General features: G+C 42.0%; 1 non-coding gene and 1 pseudogene across 1 annotated transcript; one reads left to right on the plus strand and one right to left on the minus strand.

Annotated features, from left to right (window-relative positions):
* The window catches only part of LOC115038418 (NACHT, LRR and PYD domains-containing protein 12-like), a 93,301-nt pseudogene extending 77,551 nt beyond the window's left edge, over positions 1–15,750 (minus strand).
* trnad-guc (transfer RNA aspartic acid (anticodon GUC)) lies at positions 3,773–3,844 on the plus strand. Its single transcript has one exon. It is a non-coding gene; the product is annotated as a tRNA-Asp (tRNA).
* Positions 15,751–18,292: the final 2,542 nt, after the last annotated feature.

Here is an 18,292-nt window from a genome sequence, read left to right on the forward strand (position 1 = left end):
GTAACCTCTCAGACAGAAGCTGTGAAGCTCTGTCCTCAGTCCTCAGCTCCCAGTCCTCGAGTCTGAGAGATCTGGACCTGAGTAACAACAACCTGCAGGATTCAGGAGTGAAGCTGCTGTCTGCTGGACTGAAGAGTCCACAGTGCAGACTGGAAGGACTCAGGTTCGCTTATGTCTGTTTTGCATTAATAATTCATAGAAATATCTTTAAATATTGTGTGTTTTGACAACATGTTTGTGCAGTTTTATTACGCATCACCAACATAAAGTTGTTTTTTTTTTATTTCCCTCTTCTTCTGTAATTGTACTTCAGACTGAGCCTCTGTAACCTCTCAGACAGAAGCTGTGAAGCTCTGTCCTCAGTCCTCAGCTCCCAGTCCTCTAGTCTGAGAGATCTGGACCTGAGTAACAACAACCTGCAGGATTCAGGAGTGAATCTGCTATCTGTTGGACTGAAGCGTCCACACTGTGAGCTGGAAACTCTCAGGTCAGAATTCACGTTTGTGTCAAGACTTTTTATATATTAGTTATGATTTTTCATTAAATTAGATAAAATGAACTGAAGAGGTTTGTAGATTTGGGAGATTGTCATCAGTATAAAAAGCTTCATGCTCCATAATGCATCACTGATTTGATTCACCACCTGGAGAACACACTAAGTGAAACAAATTAAACACACATGTTGCTGAGCCAACAGGTGCATGCTGGGTCATGCTGGCGTCCTCCTGGTGAATCCTCCAGTGGTGATTTCCATGTTCACTGAGGATCATTTACTTTTAGGGAGGTGGACACAACCTTTCTGCTGCTTTTGGCATCTGTCACAGTTGTGTTGATGGAGTTCTCATTCAGGAAAATATTTAAGGGGTTCAAAGACACCAGAGGTTGAGTGGACTGCTGACATGATGCTCTGTGGATGAATGAACCTGGTTGAACACAGAGCAGAATCAATGCGTCACTATGCAGTGTTTGAGCAACTGTGTCTTTACTTTAATCAGTGTGTTTGTGGTTCAGCTGTTGTTTTCTCTCTTAGTGTTTTTGTTCTGCTGATTCTCTAAAAAGATTTGATTTTGTTTAATTCATACAGCTCAGTGTGTAAATACCTGATTTATATATTATTGATCACTTCTCTTCATTTGTCTGAGTTATTTTCTGCACTCATGAAAGTGGTTATATTATTTTGTTATCAGCTGTCTGCAGTCATCAGAAAGTGTGTGTTTATTGTAGGGATGCACAATATCTATTGATTTGGGGGGAAAATTATGCAATTTTTTATCGATCTGATAGGTACATTTTATCTGTTAAGAAGTTTCAATAAATTGGTTAATTTGGTGAAAGTGTTTGCAGGAAGAGTAGCCCCCAAACAGGCCATGAAGCACTGGTTATGCCATCTGTCACGCCTTCCTATCAGGACCCAAACCTGGCCCCCTCTCTGCCTGACTAATAATAAACATGTCTTCACCATTGTGGTTTTTTTTCTCAGTGGCAAAAGATAACAGCAGCATTTTGCTGTTGCAAAACCTGTTCAGAGAGGATTGGGAGAGAAGGAAAACAGGACACCAAATTTAAATACAGCAAATGATATTCGACTAGTTTAGAGTGAATTGTATTTGCTAATTTTTATTCAATGGTTTCTTCATCTTACATTTTCATCCACACATAACATGTTTTTGGTGTGTGTGTGTGTGTGTGTGTTCAGTCTGTCAGGATGCCTGCTCTCAGAGGAAGGCTGTTCTTCTCTGGCCTCAGCTCTCAGCTCCAACCCCTCCCATCTGAAGCTTCTGTCTGCTGGACTGGAGGATCCAGACTGGAGACTGGACACTCTCAGGTCTGGAAAGCTCTGAGGAACTCTGCTTCATGTTTGATGGTGGATCAAGTTGATCCTGACTCTGTTTCTTCCTCCAGAGTGGACCATGGTGGACCACAGAGACTGAGACCTGGTCTGAGGAAGTGTGAGTGTGTTTTCACTTTGATTCATGAAAACTCAGCTGCTCATGTTGCACTAGATTTTTACATTTCTGACTGAAGTCCAAAGATGAGTTTCATTCAGGATCAACACTTCATGTGTTTATTGATGTGGATCTCCATCAGCCGTCATCTTTGACTCCACAGCAGAAAAAAAGCAGAACATTGCTGACATCTTGACTTTAACTGTTGATGTTCTAACTGGATTATTGGCTTTTAATTTAAATGTAGTCAAACATTATTCGTAGGTGATGAAATGTAAGTTTGAATGATTCACTTTCAGTAAAGTTGTTGATAAATGAACAGATGATAAACTGCAGCTGTTGTTTCTTGTTCTCTCCATCAGATGTCTGTGAACTGGAACTGGACACAAACACAATCAACAGAAACCTCAAACGGTCTTGACAACAAAGGGAAGGTGACATGTGTGAGAGAGTATCAGTCATATCCTGCTCATCCAGACAGATTTGACATCTTTCCTCAGCTGCTGTGTAGAAATGGTCTGACTGGTCGCTGTTACTGGGAGGTCGAGAGGAGTGGAGTGGTTTATATCTCAGTGAGCTACAGAAGAATCAGGAGGGAAGGAGGCAGTGATGACTGTTTGTTTGGAAGAAATAATCAGTCCTGGAGTCTGTTCTGCTCTGAAGATGGTTACTCTGTCTGGCACAACAGCAGAGAAACATCCCTCTCCTCCTCCTCTGACTCTGACTCTGACTTTCACAGAGTAGCAGTGTATGTGGACTGTCCTGCTGGCTCTCTTTCCTTCTACAGAGTCTCCTCTGACTCACTGATCCACCTCCACACCTTCAACACCACATTCACTGAACCTCTCTATGCTGGGTTCTTGATCTTACCTGGTTCTTCAGTCTCTCTGAGGAAGAGATACTCTAGATAGATTAGAATCACACACAAAGACAACACATGATGCCCTGAGAGACGATACCTGAGCAGGAGAACTAGTCACTGCATGTACAGCTGCTTCTTATCTGGAGTTTTTTTCTGTCATCTATAATAAAGTAGAAAAGAGACACAGCTCCACAGTAACAGAGGTGTGCTGCTGTAACGCTGAGTGCTGGATTCATGTACAGTTTATGGTTTTAGAATCAGTGATGCATTCATGTAGAAACATCAGTTTAATATTGCTGATTTCATCAGGTTATATTCTGCTGACCAGACTGAATCAATAAAGTTTTGTTTCAACACATCATCGTTTAAATGTTGGTTGTGTTTTGCATTTGTCAGCTGAATCCACAGAGTCACTGAAATGATGAAGTAAATCCAGGAAAGGAAAAACATTTGGCTCTGAATCTCAATGTAGATTTGAACAAAGAGCTCCAGCTGAAGAAAACAATGCTGTCTGTTTCCAGATGATGAAGAACTCAGTTCTCAGTTGATGCTCAGTTATCTCCATCTAGTGGACAGATGGTAGAAGTTGATTCCTGAAAAGAGCAAGTGACTTTTCCTCAGATCAAACTGTTGAAGGAGAACGAGCAGCTTCTTCCTCACTGACTCACTCAACCTCTGTCTCCTGGGTTTGGATTTAGGTCTGGGTCTGGGTCTAAGACCAGGTGGGCCTGCTCAGTCTCTGTGTTGGATGTGAGCTGCTGAAATCTCTGAACACCATGACACAGATAATATCAGTCTGATGTGTCATCTGTAATCCAGATGTTGTCAGCAACAAACAGATGTTCTTGACAGAAGCTGTGCTGATGATGATTCTGGATAGAAACTGGGAGGAAATAACTTTATTCTCCTTTTGTTTTTCCACGGAGGAAGTGAAGTTACACCACGTGATATCGTTCTTTCTAGCTCCTCGTTAGTATAGTGGACAGTATCTCCGCCTGTCATGCGGAAGACCGGGGTTCGATTCCCCGACGGGGAGAAAAAGTGCATTTTCTTTAATAGCTCAGTGACAGAAGTTAACTCTCTCTGGTCAGCGGCGTCCTGCTCGCAGACAGCAGTTTTATTTCGAAAACCAACCGGATTCTCTTGGCTTTAGAAAGCCCAACTTCCTGCCTGTCTCATGTAAAGACAGAACAGCAGATCCGAGTTAGTTAGATCAACTCGGAAACTACGGTGGCTGGTAAGTGCAAAACAAAATTACGAAGTTCGAAACAAATGTACATGTTGGGAAACATTTTTTTCTTTTATTCAACAAAATTACACAATAAAAACACTCTTACCACAGACAAAATAAATTTATATTTTAAAAGACAAATTTAAAAGTGGCAGAACACTTTGACAAATCCCGAAACAAATTTCCAAACGACAGAATCTTCCGGAAGGGGAATGTACCAAATGCCGGAAGTGATCCAGAAGAAGATTGACTGTGAGCTCAAAAAGTTTGTATCGGTTTGTGTGGCGGGAAAACTTTGCTGAGTGAAGTTTATGGCAGCATGGAGTAAATGATATTTTGGCCGTTTTGTGGAAACAACTTGAGCCAATTTACGCGGTTGTGTTTTCCGTGCGGACGATCTGTAGAATGTTTAATGTTGATGGACGGACCAGACGGAAGGAGCACGCGCACAGGAGACATCTAATAAACAGCCGGAAAATGCTAAACAAGCTAAGTGTAGCATCGCGCTAACTAGCTGAAGCCGCTGTCAGACATGCAGTGAATTAAAGTGCACCGTTTCATGGAGGACAGAAAGTCAAAGTCAAAAGAACTGTGAGCCGAAAGGAAACAGGTCCAGGTACGTGTGTGGATATATCTGTAAAATATGGAAGTCAATATGTGTGTGTGTGAAATGAATGATATCTTTTTGTTATTTTAGCTGATAAACATGGATTGATGGCGCCACATGGAGCTGATTTAAAAGCTCAGAGAGGGAAAACACTCCCATTATATACAGATCCGGAGGTAGCAGCACCTGATCTACTGAAGCAAGCTGTCCAAGAAATGAGAACATTTAACAAGAAGATGGATGAAGGAGCAGACCTTTTGTATCCAGACTGTTCAGAGGTGCTCCATGTGCCTGGGTCAGAAAGCCCATTCAAACTGGCAGAATATAAAAAGGAAATAGGAAAGGCACTTTTTTCATTTGCCTAGAAACACACTTTAGAGGAGGTTTGTGGATCTCTTTGTTCAATATTTATATTTAATATTTTATTTCAATATTTGTCATATGACTTATGGTTCCTCTCTACCTCTAAATGTTACTCAAAGCTCTGTTATACTCTGTATCATAAAGTTCATCAGTTTATCAATTTTATCATGTTTCAGAGATTCATCCACAACTCAGCCTGGACAGATATTAAGGCAGATTATGGCAGCCTGATGTTCTTTGCTTTCAGTGTGTTGTTTCAGACATTTTCATTTGTTTTTCAGATAGTAATATCTGACACTGAGGATCTGGATCCACCTGAAACAAATCCAGTCAGGAGTACTTGCTACGGGTAAGTAAAAAAACAACAGCGACTCACTTAATTTTAATTTTACTTTGATTACATGGGAAAGATATTTGCATTTGTAAGATGTTCAACATATTCTGAAACCTGTGACATGCTGGTAAAATTCACAGATGATGCTGTTTTGGAAGAAGGAATTGACACAGGTGGGCCGAGACAAGAGTTTTTAACTCTACTGATGAAACATCTGAAAGACCGGCCCATTTCTGATGGACCAGAAGGACATCGGTTCTTGGTGTACAATGTAAATGGTATGAACAGGGTTAGATGTAAACAATACTAATGGTTAGTGGTCATTAACTTTATATATCACATGACATACGCTTTGTTGCTTGAACTATTTTTCAAAAACGTGTTTCATCTCAGATTGAGAATGTTTCTTCAGTGGATGCTCTGTGAGAATGCATCATGAGATGCAGCACAATGTTAGACAACAGGCTGTCTGAGACGTGTTGCTACTGTTGAAGAAAAGAAAGAAATCGTGTCAGACTCCCTCCGATGGTACATTATTGACCGCATCCCATCTGTAATTGACAGGTAAGATCATATTTGTGATTTTTATTTTTTTTTTGTATTTAAGATCTTTTAGTTTGAAATGCCTCATCATCCCCCTCTGTGGTTTATTAAGAATGTATATTTTTTAGCTCTGAGTCAGTGTGTCAGAATGTGCGCCTTAGTTTAGTGTAATTGCTGTGTGATGTCTGTCTCATGCCAATCAAAAGGTGCTTATGTCATTCCAGTCTTGTGTTTGTGTGCGTAATTCTTGCAGTGTGTAGAGTAACATTTACCCTGCCAAGTGCAAAGCAAGACACAGAGTTCTTCTTTAAATCAGTAATGTTAAACACACAACCATTTTTACTCATTTCTATATGTTTGGGTGGATAGTCATTTTAGAAAACATTGAAGTTTCTTTAGGTCATTTAAATGTGAAACAATGTTTGTGGTGACTTTTTAGATTCAAAGATGGTCTTTCAGCTCTTCAGTTTCTGACTGCACTGCAGCAACAGCCTACTTTGCTGGCCCCTGTCCTGTGCCACTCTGAAAAGCCACTCACTGGTCTGGAACTTGAGACTCTTCAAACCTGACCTCAGTCCATCAGGAAGAAACGGGAGACTTACAGAAAGTCAAACTTTGGGCGACTGGGCGGACTGTGTCTTTGAGTGGTCTTTGTCCACCACTCCAAATCAGATTTCTTAGCTTGTCATTCACTTTTCCTTGTGATGTTTCCAAATGATTCTGGTACCTGTTCATCTGAAGAAATTAAACAATGGGAATGCAAATGTTATGTTGACAAACAATAAAAAAATTACAAATATTTCCTTCTGATTGCATCTGTGATAGATTGGTTATGAGTTTTTTCCAAACTATTTTAAAACAGAAAAATTGCATGTTTTTCAGTCATGGCAATATTTGATTAAATTCTGTTACTTGTCTAATACCAAATCACAGCACAGTCATCTCATGGCACTTGACATGTATACTAAAAAAATAATTAATTAAAAATAGGACAAAAAATAGGACAGAAACCCCAATGAGTAAGCACTTGATAATGTGGAAGGGAAAATTCCCTTTCTCCCTGACTCACAGCTGAGCAGTTTCTTTCAGCTTCATGTACAGTTCTGTTGCAGACTCCCAGTTCTCTGGCTTCTGTAGTTGTTTGTGCTCCATAACAAAGTCCTCCTGCATGTTTGAGTCCCCACATGGAGCTATTGACAGGCTCGCCTCTGGAACAGCATCCAAATCAGCTGGTTCAATCTCAAATCCAGTCTGTGGAGCCAAATCTGTGTTAGATACAACAAATAGCATTTATATTATTTTATATTCAATCAATATAATAAAAGAAAACGTGGAAATATCAATCATCACCAATATTACCTGTGTGGTCAGCAGCACAGTTCATTGGACATGACGCTGTTCTGGAAGTGTGAATCCTGTGACTGTTCCACAGTCTCACACACTCATCCAACATCACCATAGCAACATCTCAGAAGGCACTGATGCTCATGGCTCCCGTTGAAGTATCCAGCAAACAACTCCATCCAGAACTGAGACCTGTGGAAATGGAAAGAATCAGAAGTAAATTTATATTATTAGTAGAAGTGGGACTCCATTAAAAAAATCTAATTCATTAAAGGCTTTGAAATGAACGCGTTAAATACCCAGCCTCAATTATTATATATGTTTAGAGGAGTTCATCTGCGATAGAAAATAAAGATAAAAATCAAATGAAAGGTTCGTCATAATAAAATGACTTCATGAAGGCCACTTACCTTCCCCTTCTAAATATGGCCCACCAGGATTCAACACGCTGCTTATTCGTGGATGAGCCATACATGTGGCTGGACGGCCCAGAGCAGCAGTCATCATGATGGAGGCGTAGGGGAGACTGAATGGCAGCCATAATGCCATTCTCCGTGCCACAATCAGTCCTCAGTCTCATGAGAGGAGATTCTCAGCGATCACTGTTGGCTTCTTGTTATTTGTCGGTCCACATTGGAGCGTCAGCACTTTAGGTGAAAAAATCCATCCATGCGTCCTGAGAGAGCCAGTTTATCAGAACCATCTGCATGCCACATACAGTTCGCTCCCATTGAGTAGCAGCTTCTTCTTAGAAACCTTCTGCGTGCTCTCTCATTAATCACATCATCTCTCTTCACTCGAAGATTGGACTTTTGTCTGAGTACCTGCCACATCGTCCGATAGCCAAACAGTTGTCCAGGTCCACGAAGTTCCAACCTGATGGCGTTTGGAGAGGAATCATCCTTTTAAGAGTCCGCAGGCTGATGTTTGCACCGTGTAAACTTCACATCATGCTTCAGTAGATCAGGTGCTGCTACCTCCGGATCTGTATATAATGGGAGTGTTTTCCCTCTCTGAGCTTTTAAATCAGCTCCATGTGGCGCCATCAATCCATGTTTATCTGCTAAAATAACAAAAAGATATCATTTATTTCACACACACACATATTTACTTCAATATTTTACAGATATATCCACACACGTACCTGGACCTGTTTCCTTTCGGCCCACAGTTCTTTCCTCCATGAATTGTTTATATGATGTTCATGGTTGTTCTGCTGGAATGAACGGAGTTCTGTATCAAAACATAAAGTTAGCAGCTAAAACAATCAGCAACAATTGTGCATTTAGCATAACTATAAGCCTATAATAAAAAAAATAAAATAAAAACTTACTTACTAACTAAACGCGTTGCTATTCCGTGAAGACAACGATTGGCTGCAAAATGAAACGGCGCACTTTAATTCACTGCATGTGTGACAGCGGCTTCAGCTAGTTAGCGCGATGCTACACTTAGCTTGTTTAGCATTTTCCGGCTGTTTATTAGATGTCTCCTGTGCGCGTGCTCCTTCAGTCTGGTCCGTTCATCAACGTTAAACATTCTACAGATCGTCCGCACGGAAAACACAACCGCGTAAATTGGCTCAAGTTTTTTCCACAAAACGGCCAAAACATCATTTACTCCATGCTGCCATAAACTTTCACTCTGCAAACTTTTCCCGCCACACAAACCGATACAAACTTTTTGAGCTCACAGTCAATCTTCTTCTGGATCGCTTCCGGCATTTGGTACATTCCCCTTCCGGAAGATTTCTTTTGGAAATTTGTTTTGTCCGGGGTAAAAGTTTTTTTCTTATGTCATTTTTTAAAAATAAAATGTAATCATGTTTCCCAACATGTGAATTAGTTTCACGCTTTGTAAAATTATTTGGCACTTTGTAATTTAGTTTTGGACTTACCGGCCACCGTATAAAACAGAGCAGGAACACTAAAGTAAGGGGCGGGGGGTGAAACCGACAGGAGGGTTAAAGAGCAGATTCTCTCTGAGGGGACGGATGTTGCCACAATACACAGTGTGTGTGCCATCACATGTGGAAGATGTGTGCAGACTGAAGCCTTGGTCTGCCACCAGCTCAGAGGGGCTGCACTTCTACTGACCACCAGGGGGCTCCACTGGTTGTTTCACAAAGTCACAGTGTGTTGGAGTCCATCAGGGTATTTTCCAAGCAGCACTGTGTTTCTAACATCTGGATGTTGGTAAAAAGTTACTCTGTATTTGCCGGGAATCGAACCAGAGCCTCCCGTGTGGCGAGAATTCTACCACTGAACCACCAATGCTTACTTAACACCTTTCACCATGACGTCACGGATCTCCATGCGTCAGCAGCCTTCAACACTTGCTGGCATGTTCAGAAGAACTTCCTGCATTTTATAACGTGGCAGCTAACCCGATCAGGGAGAGTCTTCTTTTTCCTGTTTTTCTCACACAGGTTCAAACACAAGCTCCTCCTTCGTTCCTCCGCTGAGTGAGACGGCAACATTTTTTTACAAGTTTTACAGATGATTATTGTAATTTCTGTGTTTATATGCAACAATGTATTTACATTAAAGTTGATATCTTTCTATAATAATCCATCATGGACCGCTGGACTCTTTCATATCAGTAAATCCACCGTGTTTTAAAGAAGTTCAGTGTTTCAAAGTTTCTGACATGATACAGACAGACAGATCCAACAAAGTATTTCAATGAACTCAGACCAGCAGAGAGAGCACACACACACACACACACACAGTGGACGAGGTGCGCAGCTTCGCTCAGTCTGTGATTGCAATAATAAGCGAAAGCAGCAAAAGACGCATTTTAATAAGTAGAAGGCGGAACAAACCAACAGATTTGGTTTTAGTTCAATTTAACGCTACTTATTTGTCTAATAACAGCTGATTTGTGTTTCACTTCATTCGTTCGCGAGACAAGTGTGAGCTTATTTGTGCGCATGCGCCGTTCCGTCTGACTCTTTGACGCTTCCGTCTTTGATCTCCAGTGACGTCACACAGTCTCGTTGTGAGGTGAGTAAACAGTTGTTGATGTCAGTGAAACATTCATTCATCCTCAGAGTCATCTGCTTCTACCTATCTCCATTTTCATTTCCAACCACTCAGAGAGACAAGAACACACACAGACACACTCTGACTAACCAAACCATTCCAGGAACAATCAGGATGATTCTGGCTCACGGTGTGACAGGTCCGGGGTTCAAATCCCAGATGAGACCTTTGTCAGCTGTTGTAAGAAGTGAAAAAGCCTCCTAAATGTGGAGGGAGGCCGACTCTGTCAGAGAGCAGTGTGCATTCTAGCTTCCTTTAGCTGTCAGCCTCTGATCATCAACTCTTCAGCTTCTATGACTTCAACAATTCCTTCTGAATGCAGTCTGAGGCAGTGATTGTGAAACTTTCATTCAGACAGAGATCCCACATTCAGAAGAAAACAGCCACACACAAACAAAATCATCATGAACAGCCTACATGGAGCCTAAATGAAAAGAAGCAGGAACTAAAGTGTGAAAATAATGATGAACAAAGTGTCACACAGAGAGGCTGCAGCCTGGTGTGGACTATAACGTCAGAAAATGGATCAGTCTGTGACACAGAGCACTAAAGTTGGAAGGCTGAGTTCAGCTTCAGCTTCTTTCATGTTCTCCCTGTGAAAGAAAGAAGGCGAACATGAGCTTGATATGAGAACTATATCAATCATTTGAATTTTATTCATACAAAACTTTTCAAACTAATAGGAATGTTGCACAAAGCGTTTTTAACATTATAATACAAAAATAAACAATATCCCCACCCAGGCCGCATCATCACCACCATCACAGAGATTAAAACAGGACATTGTTTATCTTACAAAGGTCTTTTAGTACATGAAATAAAAATTGCAGTGTCCTTTGTTATTTATTTAGATAAATTTTTTTGGAACATGTTAAAAATAATAATTATTTGAGATAATGATTAAAAAAAACATTTACGTTTTATGAAGTGAAGAAAGGGCCAATTTAAAAGTTTAATCAGTGCCAACTGACAGTTAAATGTTTCACAAGGAAATGTTTCATACGAACAAAAAAAAAAAAAAAATGCTTCTGGAAACGTTCCCAAAGCATCCCAAAGGGTCCAGAAGAAGCTGAACCTAAACCCCAGGTGGAGTTTGGAGGAGCTGGCTGAGAGGAGAGGAGGACTTGAGGAGTCTCTGGGATCATGGTGGACTGGACTCTGTTCTCAGACCAGTTCTGATTCCTCTGTCAGTCTCTGCTGGATGAAGCTCTCCTCTCCACCTCCCAGGAACATGGTCCAGAGTCTGGACAAGCTGCTGCTGCAACATCTGGATCATCATGAAGCAGCTGATCCTCCGTCAACACACACCTTCCTCTTCACCAACTCCACTTCCAGCTGTGTAGAGAAGAAGAGAGCAGATCCATCAGTGTTTCGTGACTCTGTCCATCAGCTGTCAGTCAGTGATGCAGATCCAGCATAAAGACCTGCAGGGACTTCAGTCCTGTTCAGTCCAGATGTGCAGCAGCTGCTTCCTCTCAGCTCATGTTAACGTGTTGGAGTGAACACACTGAGCTGGAAACTCACAGACCTCAAGTCTGCTGACTCAGCACATTTCTCTGAGTCCACAGTGGAGATAAAGAGCTGAGTCATGAAGGTTCATCACTTTACTGATGATTTACTGAAGGTCCATTTAAACTGAGAGACTCAGCTCAGATCTGACAGTTTGATGGACGAGGACCAGAATCTGAACATCTCTGAGTTCTTCAGCTGGAATCTGCTTCATTTGATGGTCACATGATCACAACAGTCCTCTGACTGATCTGATTGGCTGACTGTTTTCTCTCTGTCTTTCTGTCTAATTATGACATCTGTTTCTGCTCTCCTCTCACAGCTTCACTGAGGAGTTTGAAGGTTCAAAGGAAACACTGAGTCTTTGCTCTGATACTGGATTTAAACAATATTACTGAAAGGAACATGAACTGAGTCCAACTCCACTGACCTCAGAGTCTTCAGTCTGAAGTCTGGACTCTTCACAAGATCACACAGATCCTTCAGGTCTGAAACCTTCAGGTGGTTCCAACTCAGGTCCAGTTCTCTGAGATGGGAGGGGTTGGACTTCAGAGCTGAGACCAGAGAAGAACAGCTGATCTCTGACAAACCGCAGCGCTCCAACCTGAGTAAAGAATAAAAGATGACAATCAAATCATTAATAATCAATAAGAAATGTCCTCAATGATCTTTATGTTATTGTGGGTCATCATCATGTCTCAACACACATCATTCAAACAACAACACAACACTCAAACTACAGCAGGTCCAGTCAGTGAACTGACCTCAGAGTCTCCAGTCCACAGTTTGGACTCTCCAGTCCAGCACACACCAGCTTCAGTCCTGAATCCTCTATGTTGTTCTGACTCAGGTCCAGGTCTCTCAGATGGGAGGGGTTGGACTTTAGAGCTGAGGCCACGACATCACACTCTGTCTTTGTGAGTCCACAACCAACAAGTCTGTGATGACACATATTACACAATATGTCACTGTGAAAGACGACACTACAAATTTGTCTGGAGGGTTCAAGGACTAAAGACGCCAAGACTTCCTGTGTGGATTCAGATTTTCTCTTTTCACTGGATCTTTTCTCTCTGACGTGAAACTGTTGTTCTCATCTCTCTCACACCATCAGAGATTAAATTTTTCAGATGAAGAGACAAAATGCGGTCAGTTGGTCTTCCATCAGGTCCTCAGTCTGTCAGGGACCTGATCCAGGTCTGTCTCCTCTGAGGGACCATGAGGCTATGTTGACCTGAAAACATTTGACTGTCTACTGATTTAATTTTCACTGACTTGAGATCAGTGAACAGTGAAGCTGAAGATGATCAGTCACTGATACCTGCTGATGTCATCGGTCTTTGGGATTTCCACTAGAAACACAACTAACTATATTTATCTCTGGCAGCATTTGAATAATCTGAAAACAAACAGCTGACAGTGAAACACCATCTGAATCAGATTTGATTTAAAAACATCTTCACTTCCCTTCAGAAGGATTGATGAGAATGAGAGTGGACTCACCGAGCCTTCCTGCAGTTCATCACAGCTGGGATCAGTCTCCGTCGTCCCTCCTCTGATGTGTTGTACTTCTCCAGATCAAACTCATCCAGAACGTCCTCTGACATCTGTAGCATGTAGGCCAGAGCTGAGCAGTGGATCAGGGAGAGTTCCTTCTTTGATCTGGTCTCCGACTTCAGGAACTCCCGGATCTCCTGATAAACTGAGTGATCGTTCAGCTCCATCAGACAGTGGAAGATGTTGATGCTTCTGTCAGGAGAGGTAAAATAACTGTTCATCCTCTTCAGGTTATTGATGGCTCTCTGGATGGTCTCTGGTTTGGTTTCTGTCTGACCCAGCAGACCTCCTAAGAGTCTCTGGTTGGGCTGCAGAGAGAGACCATGAAGGAAGCGGACAAACAGGTCCAGGTGACCATTTTTACTTTTGAGGGATTTCTCCAGGACTGTGATCAGGAAGTCCTCCAGGGCTGAAACTTGGCGTTTTTTTCCCAGAAAGTTCTTCAGGACCTCCTTGTTCCTGTTGGTGTGACAGTGGAATATGTAGACTGCAGCCAGAAACTCCTGAACACTCAGATGAACAAAGCAGTAGACTGTTTTCTGGAAGATCACACTCTCTGTTTTGAAGATCTCAGTACAGAGTCCTGAGTACACCGAGGCCTCTGTGACATCAAGACCACACTGCTCCAGGTCTTCTTGGTAGAACATGATGTTCCCTTTCTCCAGATGTTCAAACGCCAGCCTCCCCAGCTTCAGAAGAACTTCCCTGTCAGCCTCCATCAGCTCCTGTGGACTTGTCTCATGTCCCTCATGGTACTTGATCCTCTTCCTCCTGGTCTGGACCAGCAGGAAGTGTGAGTACAGGTCAGTCATGGTCTGGGGCAGCTCTCCTTGCTGGTCTGTAGTCAACATGTGCTCCAGAACTGTAGCGATGATCCAGCAGAAAACTGGGACTTGACACATGATGTGAAGGCTCTTGGACTTCTTGATGTGTGAGATGATTCTGTTGGACAGCTCTTCATCCCTGGACCTCCTCCTGAAGTACTCCTCCTGCTGGGCGTCAGTGAAGCCTCGGATTTCTGTTAGCCTGTCAACACATGAAGGAGGGATCTGACTGGCTGCTGCAGGTCTGGAAGTGATCCAGACCAGAGCCGAGGGAAGCAGATTCCCCTGGATGAGGTTTGTCAGCAGCAGGTGGACCGATGACTCCTGTATGACGTCAGACACGACCTCCCTGTTGGTGAAGTCCAGTGAAAGTCTGCTTTCATCCAGGCCGTCCAGGATGAACAGAACTTTACAGGCAGCCAGCTGCTCTGCTGTGACCTTCTGTAATGTTGGATGGAAAACATGAAGCAGCCTGAGAAGACTGTACTGCTGATCTCTGATCAGGTTCAGCTCCCTGAATGAAAGCAGAACTAGCAGACTGACATCCTGGTTCTCCAAGCCCTCTGCCCAGTCCAGACTGAACTTCTGCACAGAGAAAGTTTTTCCAACTCCAGCCACACCGTTGGTCAGAACCAGTCTGATGGGCCTCTGCTGGTCAGGTGAGACTCTAAAGATGTGGTGACATTTGATTGGAGCATCATGGAGGGTCTTCTTCTAAGAAGTTGTCTCCAGCTGCCTCACCTCATGTTGGGTATTAACCTCTTCACTCTGTCCCTCTGTGATGTAGAGCTCAGTGTAGATCCTGTTGAGGAGGGTTCCACTTCCTATTCCTGTTCCTTCAGTCACATGTTGACATCTGGTCCTCAGACTGATCTTATGTTGATCTAAAACCTCCTGTAGAACACGATCTGCTGACAGAGAAGAGACAACGTCAGACTGAAGACAGAGAGTCTGAGGATCTGATGAAAAAGTCAGAAGTTCAGTCTCACTCTGCTCAGGGCTGGTCTGTAGACCTGGTCTGGCTCTGGATCTTTGTCCACACTGGGGACAGGAGGAGTCTCCTGGAGAAGCAGACTGGTCCCAGTGTGAGGTGCAGCACTGTCTGCAGACCCAGTGTCCACAGCTGGTAGAGACTGGATCCTTCAGGACGTCCTGACACAGAGCACAGTGGGACGGCTGCTCCTCTTCAGAGACATGTCTTTTCCCCTTCCTGTCTCTGTGAAAAAAAATTCTTTATAACTTACATGATCTGACTGATGTAATAAAATGTTTTGACAGAAAAAAATCATCAGTAGTTTCTGGTGATAAAACCCAGAAGATCCATCTCAGCGTCTTCCTGTATCTGCACTAATGATTCAGAATCATGAATATTAATCTGTGAACAGATTTTTTCTCTCATCTTCACATTCTCTTACTTTGTCTCGGAGGGGGCAAGTTCATTACTGAAGTGTGGAGGAATTAAGTCTTTGGAACAGTCAGACTTCAGAGACAGACAGGTTGATCCTGGAGACTCTGGTCTGGCCTCCTCTTCCTCATCACAGTCCAACATCCTCAGGACGGAGTCGGTCTGAGAGGGAAACACTTTCTGACTGACCGAAGACAAAGAAGAAACAGGACAAATAGTTTGTTCCAAAGCTACACACCAAAAAATACCAGGAAAATCCAAACACACACAGTCCTTCTTCTTCTTCAGGACAGAGTCGGTCTGAGAGGGAAACTGACAGAAGACCAGAATCTCTGACACACACGAACACACACAGAAAAATAAAATCCAGGTCAGATTTCACTTCACTGTGTCTCCACATTTTGTCTCATTGTTTTTTGTGGACAGAGCTTCATTCAGACTCAACTTTCTCCACAGTGGACAGAACATGTAACTGACAGGAATGGGAAATATTTCTAATACATGCATTTTGAATACAAAACACTATTTTGTAATTTGTATTTTGCAGTTTTGGCACTCTTTCGCACTACAAGCACACATACTTCATGCACTCACCACAACACAAAACACGCAGTAGTGCAGATTGGACTGGGTGTTTAGTGTTTTGTCCGGACCTGTCAAGGAGGTTGTTTCACAGCAAGGTAAGCAACCAAATTGGATAGTTCAATATTTGTAACACATTTATTTCCAACCAGGAATCGTTTGGCATGTTTCTGTTCAGTCTAACATTCAGAGCTTTTTGTTTTTTGTATAACTTAACTCTCTGTGTTAGTTCAACACTCTATGATTTTCGCCAGCACACAAAGAATACAGTTTTTTAAAGTTTGTCATGTTACACGCTTATTTTTTGCTTCATGTAGCCTACATAGGAGTTTTGTATCTCAATATCAATATGTGTGCTGCTGCAGCAACACAACCTCTTCTCCGTCACCTGTAGTACGCTAGTTCTGGCTCATAATGTTGGCCATTTTAATCTACTTTTTCTGAGGAATGTACCCACACAATGTTCTGCTGTTGTGTAATGTGCTGCTATCAATGTACATAGCATATACACTAAAGATGAACAGGGGAGGAAAATGTCAGCTAAATTATATTTCCATAAAACCTCTGAGGTTGATTACTTACAGCAAGATTATATTTGTGTGGGCTTATTGTTTGGTGTAAATATGTCAATTATGCAGCAGGGAGAGCCATGTTTAAAATAAATGTTATATTTTGTCTTGAGTACTCAGAGTTCAATGTATTAACAGATTACTATTATCACGCCGCAAATATGAAAAAGCTCTTTTCTCATATTCTGATCTGGAAAACTTTTTTCTCAGTACTTCATAGAAAATCAATACTTGCATATATTTAGTAAAATTTCAGAATAATGTGACTGTCTTTTAATTTTTGTATTTACATTGACAGAGGTTGTGCAAACACCATTTTCAGGTTGTCCACAAAATCATACAACTGTGATGCATCTCATCATAAGTTTGGTAGTGATGGTCTTAAATAACTGAAAAGGTTAAAATGCCAGCTAGTTTAAATTTCTAAATAAATCATCCATTTGGATATTTTGAGTTTTTGTCACTGATTCATAGTTGGCAATCTATTACAACCAGAGAATAAATAAGAGTGCTTCAGGAAGGGTTCCTTGAGCCTGAGTTAATGGGATGTCCCTAACATGAGGGGTCAGCATGTCTAATGTGTTGAATGATTATGGAAGGAGTTTTTCCAGGTAGTGTACAAGTGAAGGGGTGTATGAAAAAGGCTATTAGTGTGTGTGTTTCCTCTGTTGTGGGTGTAATTTTGACTAATATTTCCTTCTTCAGTTTTAGACATGTAACTCTTTGGAGCTGACGATGCGTCCAAACCAAAGGACCAATTTAAGATGAAGTAGCAGGAAAACACAGCCTTACTGAGTCTCTATTTCACCTTGTGTCCAAAGTGTGGGCTTCAAACTACATACAGTTTTTAATCCTGGCTGATAGGCCGAGCAATAAATCTAAGACATGCTCTTTCCTGAATATAGTTGACCTCTTTGGTGCAGCAGGAAATGGTACAAACAGGAAAGCACTCACAAGTAGGACTTTCGGGTCATAAAACTCCAGATCCATCTCAGTGTCTTCCTGTATTTGCACGAATGATTCAGGATCATGAATATTAATCTATGAACAGATTTTTATTCTCATCTTTATAGGCTCTTACAGTCCATCATCTTCAGGACGCAGACAGTCTGAGAGGGAAACACTTTCTGACTGATAGAAGACAAAAGAAGAAACAGGACAAACAGTTTGTTCCAAAGCAACACACCCAAAAATACCAGGCAAATCCAAACACACACAGACCTTCATCTTCAGTACGCAGTCAGACAGAAAAATAAAGTACCGGTCAGTTTTGTTGGTTTCATGTGTATTATCCAGCTCACCATGATGTTGGGTCAAACTGTCAATGAGGAGAACAGGAAGTACCTCACTTCACTTCTTTGTCCTCATTCTGTCTCAGTGTCTTTTTGTGGACAGAGCTTCATTCACTCTTTTTCTTCCACAGTGGACAGAAGACTAACTCAGCTGATGTCACTGATTATATCTGAACACGTCACTGCTTCAGTCAGACTGAGTCACCTGATTGGTTTGAGTTGACAGGTGGAACTTTGAAACTTTGGAGCTGTACTCAGCCTGTTTAACTGTGTGTTACTA

This window comes from Echeneis naucrates, unplaced genomic scaffold (genome assembly GCF_900963305.1).
Source record: "Echeneis naucrates unplaced genomic scaffold, fEcheNa1.1, whole genome shotgun sequence".
In the NCBI taxonomy this organism is placed as follows: Eukaryota; Metazoa; Chordata; class Actinopteri; order Carangiformes; family Echeneidae; genus Echeneis; species Echeneis naucrates.